This window comes from Sus scrofa, chromosome 2 (assembly GCF_054392235.1).
Source record: "Sus scrofa isolate SSC_HxYL_T2T_F1_AM1 chromosome 2, Sscrofa_HxYL_maternal_Yorkshire_Landrace_v2.0, whole genome shotgun sequence".
Classification (NCBI taxonomy): domain Eukaryota; kingdom Metazoa; phylum Chordata; class Mammalia; order Artiodactyla; family Suidae; genus Sus; species Sus scrofa.
The window spans coordinates 108,090,648-108,107,444 of record NC_139384.1 but is presented as its reverse complement, the minus strand read 5'-3'; the positions used below and the strand labels follow the sequence as shown (position 1 = coordinate 108,107,444).

Below are 16,797 nucleotides of genomic sequence, written 5' to 3'. Positions count from 1 at the left end.
CCTCTGCTCTGTCTCAACTCTTCACTAGACTAGATTCTGATCTCAGCTCAAGTGTCATAGAGAGATCTTCCCTGACTGCCCTAGCCTTGCAGCTTTACATACTTCATCTACTTTCTGTCATATTGTTCTCCTTTATTTTCTTCATAGAGATTTAGCAATTATCACTTCTAAAAAAGCAAGGCATGGAGTTCCCTGGTGGCCTAGCAATTAAGGATCTGGTATTGTCACCACTGTGGTGCAGGTTCAATCCCTGGCCAGGGAACTTCTGCATGCTACAGGCACAGCCAGAAAAAAAAAAAGTAAAAGCAAGGTATGTATCCACGTAGGTATTTACTATTTGAATGGAGGACGCAGGCTTTCAGCATATTCACAGTTCAAACAGTGCAAAAATATATCCAGGAGACTTCCACTTCTAGGAAGATAGAGTACTTGTACTTTTCCAATTACAATTAAAAACTCTGGGTATGGAGTTCCCGCCGTGGCTCAGTGGTTTATGAATCCGACTAGGAACCATGAGATTGCGGGTTCCACCCCTGGCCTTGCTCAGTGGGTTAAGGATCTGGCGTTGCCGTGAGCTGTGGTGTAGGTTGCAGACGCAGCTCGGATCCCGAGTTGGCGTGGCTCTGGAGTAGGCCGGTGGCTGCAGCTCTGGCAACCCCTAGCCTGGGAATCTCCATATGCTGTGGGTGAGGCCCTAGAAAAGATAAAAAACAAAACAAAACAAAGCAAAAAAAACTCTGGGCATAACATATAAAACAACTTATGAAGATTCTAACAGTTAAAGAGAAAGCTGAATGGCTAAGGACTTCAGGATCCAAAGAACAAACAACATGGTGGTGAGTTCTTTTTGATACACATAATTCTAGAATGAGTACTGAAGCAGCTGGCAACCTGAAAATGCCAATAGGCACTGACAAAGGCCCAGCCAAAGCCTACTCCCTGGAGCCAAAGGACAAGAAAAGGGCAGCCCAGCAAGACAGGAAACTTTTAGAAAATAATCAGTTTATCACACAAGAAACTACGGCCTAATCCTTATCCATGCCAAAAAAAGTCAAGTATATCTTTATACTCTTATAGGCTTTCCTCTTTAGAAATGAAATTTGTTCAGCTACTCAATCATAGAGTTTCCCCTGCTTCTTTGAACTTCCTCAAATTACCCAACAAGAGCGAAGTCCTTTATTATAATCTTTTTCTGAGACAACTCACAGTTCTTTCGTGATGTTTGCAGCAAAAATAAATAAACAAATAAATAAACTTACTAGTTCAACTATAGTTATTTTTGGTAATCTATGGCTGAAGAGCGTTGACATTATGACGAGGCCTTAATCTCTATTATTATTGCTATTATTATTTTAACTCAAATGATATTATGTAACATACATTAGTCTATACTTTCTTTTATTTCACTTAAGGATATATTTCAAATATAACACATATTAATATACACAGATCTGCCTTACCCTTTTTAATTTTTTATTTTGCTTTATTTTATTTTTGTCTTTTTAGGGCTGTACCCATGGCCCTAAACATATGGAGGTTTCAGGCTAGGAGTTGAAACAGAGCTGCAGCTGCCAGTCTATATCTCAGCCACAGCAACGCCAGATCCAAGCTGCATCTGTGACCTACACCACCACTCACAGCACTGCTGGATCCTTAACCCACTGAGTGAGGGCAGGGATTGAACCTGCGTCCTCATGGGTACTAGTCAGATTCGTTTCCGCGGAGCCAGGATGGGAACTCCTGTCTTATCCTTTTAAATAAGTGCATAATAATTCCATGCTATGGATGTAAATTAATATGTTTAACCTGCCTTCTATTCATGGATATTTTGTGATTTTCCAATTGTTTTCTACACTGCAATGAATAGTTTTGTACATACGTTTTGCACAATTATATCTACAGGATAATTTCTGGGAAGTATAAATGCTAGTTCAAATGGTATGTGCATTTAAAATTTTGGTACAGGGATTTCCCGTTGTGGCTCAACAGGCTAAGGACCTGATGTAGTTTCCATGAGGAGCAGATTCAATCCCCGGTCTCTCTCACTGGGTTAAGGATCCGGTGTCATTGCAAGCTGCAGTGTAGGTCGAAGATGTGGCTCTGATCCAGTGTTGCTGTGGCTGTGGTGTAGACCTGCAGCTGCAGCTCTGATTCAACCCCAGTCGGGGAACTTCCATATGCCACAGGTATTGCCATAAAAAAATTTACTTGCAGGGTTTATTTGGAGACATGAGTATATTTCCTCCCTCTATCGTTTGCAAGCTACTATTGTGATTCTGGGCTTCTTTTAGCTACTTTCAGAAAATTTACTTTGATACTCAGGTATTGACTGGTTTAACCCCTAAACAATTATTTCAGTGTTTGCTTTCTCTTCTGGTTACTAGCTACCACACTTTACTCTTCTGTCAAAATACTTTTTTCTTTTAATCATGCTTTGGTTGAATAGCCTAATTCTCTCTCTCCCTTCTCCTGCTCTTCCCCCCCTTTTTTCTTTCTCTGCATATTTTAGCTGTTGCCACAGTAATCACTTTATATAATTAGATGAGGAGGAAAGAGAAGAATTTTTCAGGAACATTATGATTTATTAAACTAAAAGAACCATTATTTCCCTCCTGCTCTAAATGTTGTCTGCCTGTAGTATGGAGGTGGTAACTAAAAATAACCCTATTAATCTCCTCCATATTGTATTCAGCAGCATGTTTAGTGCCTTGTTACTAATGAGAATTCATCCAAAAAAATGCAAAATCCTTTATTTCTGATTGTTGTGATAAGAACACCATTTGGGTTTGAAGACATTCTATGAATCTAACAAATAAGAATATCTAAATACAAAGTATTTGGTTTTAAGAAAGGTAAAGTCAGACAAAGAAGACATGAAACTTCTCTTTTTAGTCAAAACTCCTCAAAGCTGGTTACCAGACTACTGCTAGAGACTAAATACTCTGATTTGAAGAGTCAACCTGAGATGAATAAAACATTTTCAATTTATGCAATGCTTCATAGGGAAGTTTTCAATCCATCATAATAACTCAAAAGGCTAAATGGCTTATTTTTTAAGTGGAAAGCAACTTCTTAATAAGGATTTATATATTCTACTTCATTCTCATTATATTTTTTGCCATATTTTTGTCTTAGGTGTTTTGTTCTTTCTAATCAATAGTATTAGAATCTACCTGTATTCACTGCTGGAAGTAGGAAGTGTAGATAATCCTAGACCTAAATGTGACTAAATATTGACCTTTAGTCACATTAGGCCTAAATATTGCCCTTTGCTCTGGGCACAAGAGGCCATCGCTCAGGGCCCTACACTTTGGAACCCACTCTGGCCTTTCTTCAGCTGTATTTCACATGAAGTGAGGAGTCTCAGGAGCCTAAGAAGATATACCCATCTGAGGAATAGCAGAATATGCTACCTTAAAATGTGCCTCTAACAAAAAAACATATTTTGAACTGAAGGCAACAAAGAAACAGTAAATGCAGGAAAAGGTCTCTCTAACCTCCCCCTTAGAAGGATACAAATTCTCCCTTTCCTGGAGATAGACCCTTATTAGTCCAGAGACAGCACCAGAGGAATCTGCAAATAAACTTTCTTTCATTAGTTTCCTCCCATATAGTCACTTTCCCAGTTTGCTAGCCTTGAAAATTTAAAATTGTTTTTCTTTATCCTATTATTTCTCTACAAAGCTATTGTTCTTTGTTGAAGATGCTATGTAAGCTGGACTTCTAAGCCACTTTTTGGAATCACTCATTTTCCCCTGGGTATCTCGCATGTACATAAGGGTAAACGTGTTAAAAGTTCACAGGTAAAATAGCACCCCTTCACAGTGTGAGGTGGAGTTGGAAGAAGGAAGAAAAAGTTGAGTTGGTCTGATCTTTCCACATTACCAGGATTCAGTATGAAATGCTAAGGAATCGGAATTCTAACTTTGATCCTGGACTTCAGGTCATTAAGAAGCTATATTTGTCAAAGTAGGAGGATAGAACATACTTTATTTAACAGCTTGTCGGCTTGATTTATAACTTTAAGATATTTATAAAAAGGTATTTGGAGTCTCATCTGCACTAGCCCTCACAAATTTTAAAGAAGTGCTGGGGACCACGTCCCTTTTCCTCCACTAGGTCTTTTATCCTGACTCCAGATTATTCGATTTGTTTTTTTTTTTTTTAAATCATAGTTTATTTTATTATTATTATTTTTTTTTGTCTTTTGTCTTTTTGTTGTTGTTGTTGTTGCTATTTCTTGGGCCGCTCCCACGGCATATGGAGGTTCCCAGGCTAGGGGTTGAATCGGAGCTGTAGCCACCAGCCTACGCCAGAGCCACAGCAACGCGGGATCCGAGCCGCGTCTGCAACCTACACCACAGCTCACGGCAACGCCGGATCATTAACCCACTGAGCAAGGGCAGGGACCGAACCCGCAACCTCATGGTTCCTAGTCGGATTCGTTAACCACTGCGCCACGACGGGAACTCCTCGATTTGTTTTTCAAACTATTCATGGAAAATAATTTTCAGCAACTCTGGTCCTTTTTAAAGGGGAACTAACATCTATTGATTGTCTATATGGATACTTCATATGTATTAATATTTTCATAGCAACCCTGTGAAATGTAATTCCCATCGTAGGGATGAAGAAACTCAAATAACTAGCCCTTCACAGGTAATGAAATTGCTAACTGACTTCATCAAACCTCTACTCTACCTCCAGTCATCTTTTCACCCCACCTCTTGACTTTTAGTTGTCCTGACTTCCTATTTTACTAAGAAGATTGAGCACGGCCCTAAAAAGGAGAAAACAAACAAAAAAAATGGAGGTGAAGAACAGATATAGTGAAAGTCCTTAAGTTACTTCCACCTCACAATCTGAATATCTTCACCCTACCTTTTTATTTTTATTTTTGCTCTATCTTCCTTCTCTTTATTTAGATAATCCTCTACTTTTGACTCCAAGACACCATGCCTTATTAACATTCTCTTCTCATCCCTCAGTCCTATCTTTGTGACCTGTACCTCTCATCTGGCTTCTTCACTAGTAAAGTATTCCCAATTCTAAAGAAATTTTTAAAACTTTCTTTGACTTCTTGGTATCTTTATTAATTCCTTAGTTTTCTCCTCCTCTTCAGAGCCAAATTTCTTTCTTTCTGCCTACCTTTTTCCCTTTCTCTTTCTTCCCTTCCTTCCTTCGTTCCTTCCTTCGTTCCTTCCTTCCTTTCTTTTCTTTTTAGGGCCACTGTGGCATATGGAAGTTCTCAGGCTAGGGGTCAAATTGGAGCTGCAGCTGCAGGCCCACACCACAGCCACAGCAACACCAGATCCAAGCCGCATCTGCAAGCTACGCTACAGCTTGCAACAACGCTGTATCCTTAACCCACTGAGCTGGGGTAGAGATTGAACCTGCATCCTCATGGACACCATGTTGGGTTCTTAACCCACTGAGCCACAATGGGAATTCTGACAAATTTCTTCAAAGTGAAATTAATCCTCACTGCTTCATCATTCTTTAATCCTCTACAATCTATTTTCCTTAATTCTACAAAAATTGCATCCAAAGCCCCTATGAGAACTCCAGCTGCAGTTTATTTTGACCTGTAAAAACATTAACCTGAAGGACATAGTAAATTAAATTAGCATATTTATTTTAACACACCTTTTGTGACCGTCTGTGTACACTCAGTTTCTCTAATTTTCTTGTAAACCAGCTTTATTATCCTATTGGTTTCTTGATTAAAGAGTTAAATATATCTTGGAGACATACCATTTTACATTTGTACAAGAGTCATATCTTTAAATTTTGAAAATTATACTTTAACAAAAGTCAGGAGTTAAATGTTATTCCAATGAGTTATGTGAACGGGGTGACTGGTGATGCCATTATGCAAGGTAACGAATACATAAGGTTTTTAGGAGAAAATGATTTTTGTTTTGGTTTATTCTTTTCCGTTAAGGTGGACAAGCATAACACACAAACGGAAATCTAGGTTTGAAGACTGAGTGTACAGGACTAGAGAAAAAAAATTGAGAATTTATTTGTATGTTAGGTGATTGCTGGCATTTAGGAGATGAGAGGGCCTAGAGATAGCATGGAAATATTAAGGATATAATTCTGTAAAAAATAAACATTTAGGGAGTGAGTGAAGAAAAGCCATCAAAGAAAACAACGAAGGAGCAGTAAAAAGCAGCCATGAGAGCAGTTTTAAGGAGTGAGTGGTCAATGTACACACTCGACCCAGGGGACAACAAGGACGGGAATTGAAAAGAAGCAATTGAACTTAGCGTTTAAGAAGTCTTTGGTGACTTAGTAAAAGCTCTTCCAGTAGAGAGGTAAGGATGTAAGTCAGATTTGCTGTGGGTTGGAAGAAAATGAGATATGAGGAAATGGATGCTGTAAATATAGATTGTTTCAGGAAGTCTGTCTCTAACACCTAAATCAGATCATAATAATTCATTGCTTAAAACATGCCGATGGGTTTTCATTGCACCTGAAGTAAAATTCATCCCCTCATCACAGTTAGTTCTATGTGATTAGGACTCTGTTTATCAACCTGCCCTCTTGTACCACTTTGACACTCTCATTATGCTTCAAACTTATTGAATCCTTTTTTATCTTGCAAATTCCAACCTTGTCATATCTTAGGGCCTTTGCTATTTCCTCTTTTTGATATATTCTCCCTCCAGACGTTTACAAGGCTTGTGCGACAGTAATGAAGGCATCCTGGTCAGATCTCCCTTTAAAAGAACCTACTGTGAGGAGTACAGTTAACACCTTCCTGCTGCCATATCTTCAGACCCCCCAACACTGAGGCCACACTTACCCTGAGCTGCACCTGCCAACGAGCATAGCAGGGATGCTAGAGCTAGTGTTAAGCTACTCCTGCCTAACACAGGACTCCTGGAAAGGGCAATTCTTGTTTTGTGGCTCCTCATTGGCCTAAGATTTTCTCACAACTGCATTTTACTTTCCTACCTAACCTTCCTTCCTGGTCTCTTTGCCCAGGTGTCACAACTAGACTGTAGTTTGAAGACGGTATTGCCTTCTTCTTGTCATCTTTTACCCTTCATAGATGTCACAATTGATCCTATCTTCTCTTTTGGATTTTAGAAGACCTAAGGTGACATAGCTGGCAATCCATTTAGTATCTCAAGTTGAAAATCACTTTCTCAGAGACCTTCTTAAATCTATAGTGCTTGACCTCTGAACCTTCAGCTCACCTCTTATCTCACTCTCCTGTCTTATTTTCTTCATAGAATTTACCATGGAACTTAAAAATTTTTTAAAGTGTTTTATGTATGCTATTTTATTTTATTTTATTATTTTTTTTTATCTTATTCTATTTTGTCTTTTTTTTTTTTTTTGCTATTTCTTGGGCCACTCCCATGGCACATGGAGGTTCCCAGGCTAGGGGTCGAATTGGAGCTGCAGCCACGCAGGATCCAAGCCGCGTCTGCAACCTACACCACAGCTCACGGCAACGCCGGATCGTTAACCCACTAAGCAAGGGCAGGGACCGAACCCACAACCTCATGGTTCCTAGTCGGATTTGTTAACCACTGCACCACGACGGGAACTCGATGTATGCTATTTTAAAGCAAGCTACAAACAGAGCTCCCCCTGTGGTACAGTAGTTAAGAATCCAATTGCAGTGGCTCAGGTCACTGCAGAGATGCAGGTTTGATTTCTGGCCCAGTGCAGTGGTTTAAAGGATACGGCATTACTGAGGTTGGGCGAAGCTGCAGCTTGGATTCAATGCCTGGCCCAGGAACTTCCATATGCCCTGAGTGTGGCTGTGAAAAAAAAAGTTACAAACATTTTGAACATTTCACCTCTAAACACTTTAGTTTGCATCTCTAAAAAAGGGAACATTTTTATAGTTGCACAGAATATTATTAGAATGCCTGACAAAATAATTTGTTTATAAAATCTAATTCCTTCTCCATATTCAAATTTCCTCAGTTATCTACATAATGTCTTTTATAGCTGCTTTGTCCAAACCAGTATCTAATTCAGGACAAAATGTTCTATCTGGTTGTGATATCTTTTAAGATCCTTTCATCTAGGTTGGTCCCTTTTTTTCAAGCATTGACTTGTTGAAGAGAATCACCAGCTGTCTTATAGAATGTTTTACTTTCTGGGCTGGTCTGATTGGTTTCCTCATAGCACCTTTTTTTTTTTTTTTTTTTTTAAAGAGGTTTCTCTATTTACTATATTTCCTATAAATGGAAAATTAGACATTGCAGTTTAATTAAATTCAAGTTAAGTATTATTGGCTAAAAGATGAAAGAGGTTGGGTTGGGTACTTCATATTGAATTATATTAGCAGATATCTGATATCTGGTGATACTCTAATTGGTGAAGCTAATGTAGACCATTAGATTAGACTGGTGACATCCTGTGATAAAATTATTTTCCCCTTGGGACCAGAAAGTCATCTATGTGGTGTTACTAAGTAAATATATGGAAACATAGTTCTCCATCACAAACTAATCTTTTTATGCAGTTATCTTACCTCACATGCCATACTTTTAATGTTTGGTTGTTTATTTTACTTAATGGAGTTTTTGCCATACAGAAATGTTTCATTATCATATAATAGAATCTGTCAATCTTTGCTTATTATATTATAGTTTTCTAGGGCTGCCATAACAAATTACAACAGACTAGGTGGCTTAAATAACAGGAATTTATTTTCTCCCAGTTCTGAAGACTGGAAGTTTAAGATTATGGTGCTAGCAGGGTTGATTTCTCTGGGGGCCTCTCTCCTGGCTTGCAAATGACTGCCTCCTCACTGTGTCCTCTGTTGTTTTTCTTCCTCTTATAAGGACATCAGTCCTGTTGGATTAGGGCTCCACTCTTGTGCCCTCATTTAACCTTAATTAACACTTTAAAGAACCTACCATGAAATGTAGATACATTTGGGGATAGGGCTTCAATATATGAATTTTGGGGAGACCCAGTTCAGTCCATAACGCATTTATACAGCAGCTGACGTTTGCGTCATATTTAGGCAGGACTCCATCATTCTTAATATTATAAAAGCACTTTCTCTCTTGTAGTACTTTTTAGACTTCGTTTTTTAATTAAATTATTCACCCATTTAACTTTATCCTAGTATTAAGTATGTGGTATGAACCCACCTTTAACTTTTTTCCATATAGCTACTCAATTGTTACAACTTATCTATTAGGAAGGAGCAATGAACTAGATGTAGTTTTGCCCTAGACTAGACCGGACCTTTTAATACCAGAAGGGAAATCATAATTATAGGAATGGGGCTTATAATCAAGATATACCCTAGATGTAAAGCAATAAGAAGAGAGACTGGGTATAATATACTTGAAATCAATAAATGGAGAACAAGACAATAAACTTCTTTCTGGTTTGGAACAGGTCAAGGTGAGATTGTATAATAAACAGGTTTCAGTTATATTAATGAAAAATAATACTCCCTTGTCCTTCACATATTTTGAAAATATTTTTCCTACTTCATTAATTGCCTTTTAATTTTTTAATCTTTATATTTTGGGGTCTTTATTGGTTTTATTATACTTGTCTTTATTATATATGTATATATATATTTTTCCCCCCTATCTATGGCTTATAATCCATTCAGTTTTTCTTGAAATCATTCTAGGTGTCCATCTATTTACTTTAACTAATTGCTTTCTAAGCCTTTTGCGTCTCACCTTTTCTCTTTTCTTTTTTGGCCACCCCAAAGCATTTGGAGTTCCTCGGTCAGTGATCAGATCTGAGCTGCAGTTGCTACCTAAGCTGCAAGGGAGGCAATACCAGATCCTTAACCCACTGTGCCGGGGTGGGGGATCAGACCTGCGTCCCAGCGCTCCCAAAATGCTGTGGAACCCATTGCACCACAGAGGGAACTCCATTTTTTTTTTCTTTTCTTTTTTTATATTTTCACCTGTGGCATATGGAAGTTCCTGGGTCAGGGCTAGAAAGCCAGGTGCTTGCTCACACTTTCTTACTTTTCTTATAGGAGAAATCACAGGCTGAGAAGATCTCTCTTAACATTGAAGTGTACTGTCCACAGGGAGGGGTGATGTGGGAAAGGTGAAACTGTTCCTCTTAACCTCTTCAATGTGTCCCACCTCCATTTTTTTTTTTTTTTTTCTCCACTGGTGTGCTGGGACTTCTCCTGGTACTTCCACAAAATCCCTCTTGTCCACGGGTGATTGTTAAAAACTGGTGTTTAGGGAAAGATGGTAGAAATTTATATTTTTCTATGTTGATGGTATCAGTTCCAGGGGTTCTTTTTTGAGCTAGGGGTCGAATTGGAGCTGCAGCTGAAGCCTACACAACAGCTTGTGGCAATGCTGGATCTTTAACCCACTGAGTCACAATAAGAACTCCTCACTTGTTCTCTTTTCATTGAATTATAAAATGTATTAGTTTTCTCTTCCTATCATAACAGATTACTACAAATTGAATGGCTTAAACACTTGCTCATTATGTCTAAATTTTATAGGTCAGCAGTCTAGGTACAGTGAGACATCTGCTTAGGATCTCACAAGGACTAAATCATGGTTGCAGTGGTGATATGCTCCCTTCTGGAGGCTCTGAGGATGAATCTACTTCCAAGGTTTATCAGGTTCCTGTCAGTCCCATGCTTTTGTAGGACTGAGGTCCCTATGTCCTTGCTGCTTGTTGGCTGGGGACTGTCTCAACTTCTAGAAGCTGCCCATATTCCTTGACTTCTTCATTTTAACGTGAGCAATGGTGGATTGTGTCCTCATTCTCCACATCTCTCTGACCTCTTCTGCCTCAGGCAAGTTCCCTGGAGTTCCCTTGTGGTGTAGCAGGTTAAGGATCCTGCATTGTCACTGCAGTGGCCTGGGCCACTACTGTGGCCTGGGAACTTCCATATGCTGCAGGTGATGCCAAAACAAACAGACAAACAAAAAACAAAATATGGAGCAAGTTCCCTGCTTTTTAGGGCTGATATGATTAGATTGAGCCTACTGGATAATCTCCCTATTTTAAGGTTGGTAACCTTAATTACACCCACAAATTTCCTTTTGTCATGTAACATACATGTGAATATACATATTCACAAGTTTCAGTAATTAGGGCATGGACAGCTTTGGTGAGTCATTCTCCCTCAAAACACTAGATTATAATTCTTGTCTTTTATATTTTTATTTTACTCATTTTTCAGAAGTACACCTCTCAAAAAGCATATATGATGATTGAATTTTCTGAAATCCTTATGTTCTCACACTTGATTTTTGTCTTGACAGGGAATAGAATCCTAAGTTCAAAATAATTTCCCCTTACAATTTTGAAAGTATTGTTTATCTAATGTCTCTAATAAGAAATCGAATGCTAATTCAAGTATTATAATTCTTCTTCTGGAGTTTCTGTCGTGGCGCAGTGGCTAATGAATCCGACTAGGAACCATGAGGTTGCAGGTTCGGTCCCTGCCCTTGCTCAGTGGGTTAAGGATCTGGCGTTGCCGTGAGCTGTGGTGCAGGTTGCAGACGCGGCTCGGGGCTCGGATCCCGCGTTGCTGTGGCTCAGGCGTAGGCCGGGGGCTGTGGCTCCAATTCGACCCCTAGCCTGGGAACCTCCATATGCCTCGGGAGTGGCCCAAAGAAATAGCAAAAAGACCAAAAAAAAAAAAAAGTGTCAAACAACAGAAATTACATTTAAAAAAATAATTCTTCTTCTGTGACAATGAGGGATCATTAACCTGCTGTGCCACAAGGGAACTCCCCAATTGGTTTTCTTTTCTAGATCAGATTCTTGTCTCTGAAAGCTTTTAGGCCTTTTTCTTTTCTTTCTGATGTTCTGAAATGTCTTCTTGATGTGGGTATGTATGTTTTTTTTTTTAACCATTTATTTTTCTTAGCACTAGGAATATCTGTCAATCTGGAGACATGCTTCTCTTCAGTTCCTTGAAATTTTTCTTCAATTATTTATTACTTTGATAGTTTTCTGCCTCTCCTTCATTTGTTGCTTTTACTTTCTAGAATTCCTATTAGTCATATGATGGACCTCCATTTTGTTTTTCAAATTTTCCTTGTTTTTGTCTCTATGTTCTGAAATATTTCAATTAAATCAACTCACCATCGTATTAAAAAAATTTGTTTTTTTCTTTTTATGGCTACACCTGTGGCATATGGAAGTTCCTGGGGTGGGGTCAAATTGGAAGCCTAAACCATAGCCACAGCAATGCCATATCTGAGCTGCATCTGCTACCTACACTACAGCTTGCAGCAATGCCAGGTCTTTAACCCATTGAAGGAGGCCAGGGATCGAACCCACAGCCTCACGGATACTACCTGGGTTCTTAAGCTGCTTAGCCATAATGGGAACGCCATAATATTCCTTTTTCAAAATATCCTATTCTCCAATACAGTATTTTTTTTTTTTTGTCTTTTTTCCATTTCTTGGGCCGCTCCCACGACATATGGAGGTTCCCAGGCTAGGGGTCGAATCGGAGCTGTAGCCACCAGCCTACGCCACAGCCACAGCAATGCCGGATCCAAGCCGCATCTGCAACCTATACACCACAGCTCAGGGCAACGCCGTATCCTTAACCCACTGAGCAAAGCCAGGGATCGAACCCGGAATCTCATGGTTCCCAGTTGGATTTGCTAACCACTGAGCCACAACGGGAACTCCAATACAGTATTTTCTTGACTGCTTCTTTGAAAGCTTAATATAATTAATTTATTATGAATTTCTTTTGGTTCCTAATCTCAGTCTTCCAAGATAGCTTTGTTTTCCTTAGTTTTATCTTTCATGCCTTTGATTTTCTTCATGTCTCTGACGGTGTTTGATTTCTCATTCATTTTTAAGAGTGGGGTTCTAGATAGAGGTGAAGAGAGGGAAAATGAGGAGGGGAATCTGGAGAAACTGAAGTGCAGTGGTTTCCTAAAGAGCTTTTATTATTTTATATATTTTTTAAATTTTCTTTCCCTGCCCTGCAGCATATGAAATTTTCTGGGCCATGGATTGAATCTGAGCCACAACTGTGGGAATGCTGGATCCTTTAACCCTCTGTGCTGGGATGGGGATGAAATCTGAATGTCTGTAGTGACTTAAGCCACTGCAGTTGGATTCTTAACCCACTGTGCCATATTGGGAACTCTTGCTCTCGTTATTTATTTTTATTATTTTTGGTCATGATGCAGCAGGTGGAAGTTCCCAGGCCAGGGATCTAACCTACGCCACAGGAGTGACCTGAGGCTCTGCAGATACAATGCTGGACCCTTAACCCACTATGCCACAAGAGAACTCCCTAAAGAGCTTTCAAATTGACATTTTTTATTTAGCCGGCTTCTCATTTTTACCCTCTACAGCGTAACACTAATCCTAGGATCTCTCTGGGACTCTGCCAAGGAGATGAACTCTCTCTGAACTTTTAGTCACCTCTTACAAAATCACCTCCTACAGAGATGCCATTCTGATGGCATTATTTTGTTAACAGGCTTCCATATCTCTTTTGCTCTTTCAGATATTTTTTGAAATAACTTGTCTGCTGATAATACATTTCCAGGTCACTTCAGTATTAGAACTTAATTTCTTCATTATTGCTTTATTAAGGTTTCAGGAGGAAGACTAAACAAATATTAATGCCACTATTTTCTTAAACCTGAAGTTTTATGTACTTTTGGCTCTGGTTCTAGACTTACATTCTCATTACCATATTCTATTTTCCCATATTATTTGCTCAAAAAATCCATTCTTCACAAATGACTGTAAACATTCCACAAAATTCTGGTGTCTCAAGACCAGGTGTGAGAAACACTAACATTTTATTAGGTACAATAGGCACCATGTTTTTAAAAAAGTACCTTTTATACTTCGTTAATTAATGTGTATATTTATCAGGAATGGGTGTTGAGTATTTTCCAGTGCCATTTTGGACATTTGAGACTATCACCTTGACCTAGAATTATGATATTAATCATAATTAGTATCATTAATTAAGATTAATTAATACAGGATTGTTTTGAACTATCTTTACATTTTTATTTATTTATTTATTTTTGGCTTCTCCGTGTGGCATGTGGAAGTTCCTGGGCCAGGGACTGAACCTGTGCCACAGCAGTGGTCCAGGCCCCTGCAGTGACAGCGCTGAACTCTTGTATAGTTCTCTCTATACAAGAGAACTCCCTACGCAAGAGAACTCCGTATCTTTAATTTTTAAAATAAAGTATATTTGGTTTGGTTCACCAAATTTGGTTTTAATGAAATGTTCCTTCAGACAATACCAAATCGATTTTGCCACTGTCTAGGACTTTTGCACATACATTCACTAATGTGTATCAAATATGAGGTGGGCACATAACAATAGTGAGCAACATGCATACCCTCTCATCACAGAGCATGAATTCAGTAATTTTAAATGCTTTTTAGGATGCTAAGGATTGTGCTAGCTTCAAAAATTAAGCTAAGAAGGTCTCCATCATGCTTTGAGTTTAAAGCACAAGAATTAGCTCTTCAAGAATTTTTAAAACTCAGAGTTCCCGTTGTGGCGCAGAAAACAAATCAGACTAGGAACTATGAGGTTTCAGGTTTGATCCCTGGCCTCGCTCAGTGGCTTAAGGATCCAGCGTTGCCATGAGCTGTGGTGTAGGTCGAAGACACGACTCGGATCTGGCATTGCTGTGGCTGTGGCTGTGGCCAGCAGCAACAGCTCTGATTCGACCCCTAGCCTGGGAACCTCCATATGCCACGGGTGCGGTGCTACAAAAGACAAAAAAAAAAAAAAAAGATTTTTAAAACTCACTCCTAAGTCTGAGTCAGCTGAATGCCTTTTTATTTTGTGATGCAGAACTCTGGCATCATTTTTTAAAGTCCTGTCTACAGTTATTAACCTAATTCAGTTTTCTACCTTCTTTGAGTCTTTATCTCCGTTTTCCTTGAAAAGTGACTATTTCATTTTGGTATTAATATTTGTTGAAAATATAGAGCTGTATAAAATATTTTAATAATTTTTAAATCTCTCTTAAACTACTACCCTTATTAGTGGCAATATTCCCTTTCTTGTTACACTTCCTTAACTCTGCCATTTTTATTGGTACTGCCAAAAACCAGTTTATTACTACAGTATGAGAATATTATACCAATTTATTAAACAATTTTCTTTTTAAAACCTGTTTTCTAATTCCTTTGTTGTTGTTCTTTTATCTTTAGTAAAAGTTGTTTTATCTTTAGTTCTTCCTAACTTCAAATAATTTTGATCACTTGTAAAAATATTCAAATAAATGTTTTTCTTATTTTTGTTTTTATCTAATAATAAAATAATTTTTCCCTATAGCTTAGTCTATATCTTACAATTTTAATATATAGTTTTTTCCCTGTCATTACATTATTGTATGTAATTATGTAATTGCAATATTAGTGTCCTTTTACACTCAAATGTGATTTATAAAAGTACCTTAAAATTTAAAGTTTTCTACTTTTTTGGGGGGAGGAGATATTAATTTTTAGCTTTATTCCATTATACCACTGTGAACTGGAGTTTGGCACTTGCTGTCTACCTCTACATGCATTAAATCATGAGCCACTGCAGCTGCCAACCAGCAGTGGAGTGGAGCTCAGGGCAGAGACCAGAAGTGAGGCACTCTGCGCTCTGGGAAAACCAGAAGAACAGATCTTCAGACAGTCAAACGTTTTTAGGAAAAGATTTTATGTGCCCAATTCTTGCATCTCCTCATATCAAGCAAAACACTGAAATCCTTCATGGTGATGTCTGCTTCTAATGACTAGTAGTAACCTTCATGAGGCCAGTAGCAAATTTTTGTAAACTGTATGCATGACTGCATGCACCTCCCCCTTTACCTTTATCACCAGTTATATCCTGGTATTTCCCCTTTCCTCTCTGAGGCTATATTTATTAGAGCTGTGTGAATGCAGCCACCTCCAAGGTTAAGCTGCTGAGCCCTGAGGGAACTCAGGAAAGAAAGAATACCTGTCATTTTGCAGCCATCAGACTACAGCCACTCCTAACAGCAAAGTGTGAGGAAATTCAGGCTGTGAAAACACGGGATACTGGCCCAGATAGCTAAAGTGCATATCAAAGGAATGATTTTAGTGAGGCCAGACCTCTGGGTCTTCCCAAAGAAAAGGGCTTAATTCTGTAACTTGAGATACCTAGTTTTCCGTAATCTTTTGTTCCTACTACCTGCCCTTTGTTCAAAAAACAACAACAACAAAAAAAAACCCCAAACCCCAATGACAATAAAAAACTTCCTCTATATCCTTATTCCCCCCCACTCCCGCTGCAGAATGTTTTTTTCTGGGTTACTTCAGATGTTTCCTCCTGGGCTTAAGCCCCGATTTTGCCCCAAACAAAACTTAACTTTTAGGTTGTGCATTTTTTTTTTTTAAGTCAACACATTCTTTACTTATCTAAATTTAGTTCAAACTTCTAGGCCTAACATAAATGCCATCTCCTTCAAGAAGTCTTTCTTCTATCCTGCTGTGTTCTTTCCCTTCTATATATATCTTCCCCCTTCCCCTGTTGGACACTTTCAGGCTATTTTATGAGATTTGCAGTTTAGCTCAGTACTTTGTGAGTTTCCATAGCAAGATTCCATTCAATACAGCAATATTTATTGAGCACCTATGCATCAGACATTGTACTAGGCCTTAGGAATAGCGTTAAATGAAACCCCGGCCTTCAAGATTAGTAGGAGAGACGAACAGGTAAACACATTAAATACCCCAGTGAGCTTCAAGAGACTTGGTTCGGTAGTGAAGTACCAAAGCACCTCAAAGGAGGTATAGGGGAGCAATTGCCATCTAGGCACAGCTTCACCGTAAATAGCCTAA

The 16,797-nt window shown here is 38.7% G+C and overlaps 1 long non-coding RNA gene across 1 annotated transcript in view; it reads right to left on the bottom strand.

Moving 5' to 3' along the window:
* LOC102167126 (uncharacterized) overlaps positions 1-16,797 on the bottom strand; it is a 43,741-nt gene that overhangs the window by 26,012 nt on the left and 932 nt on the right. The gene's annotated exons all lie outside the window — the stretch shown is intronic.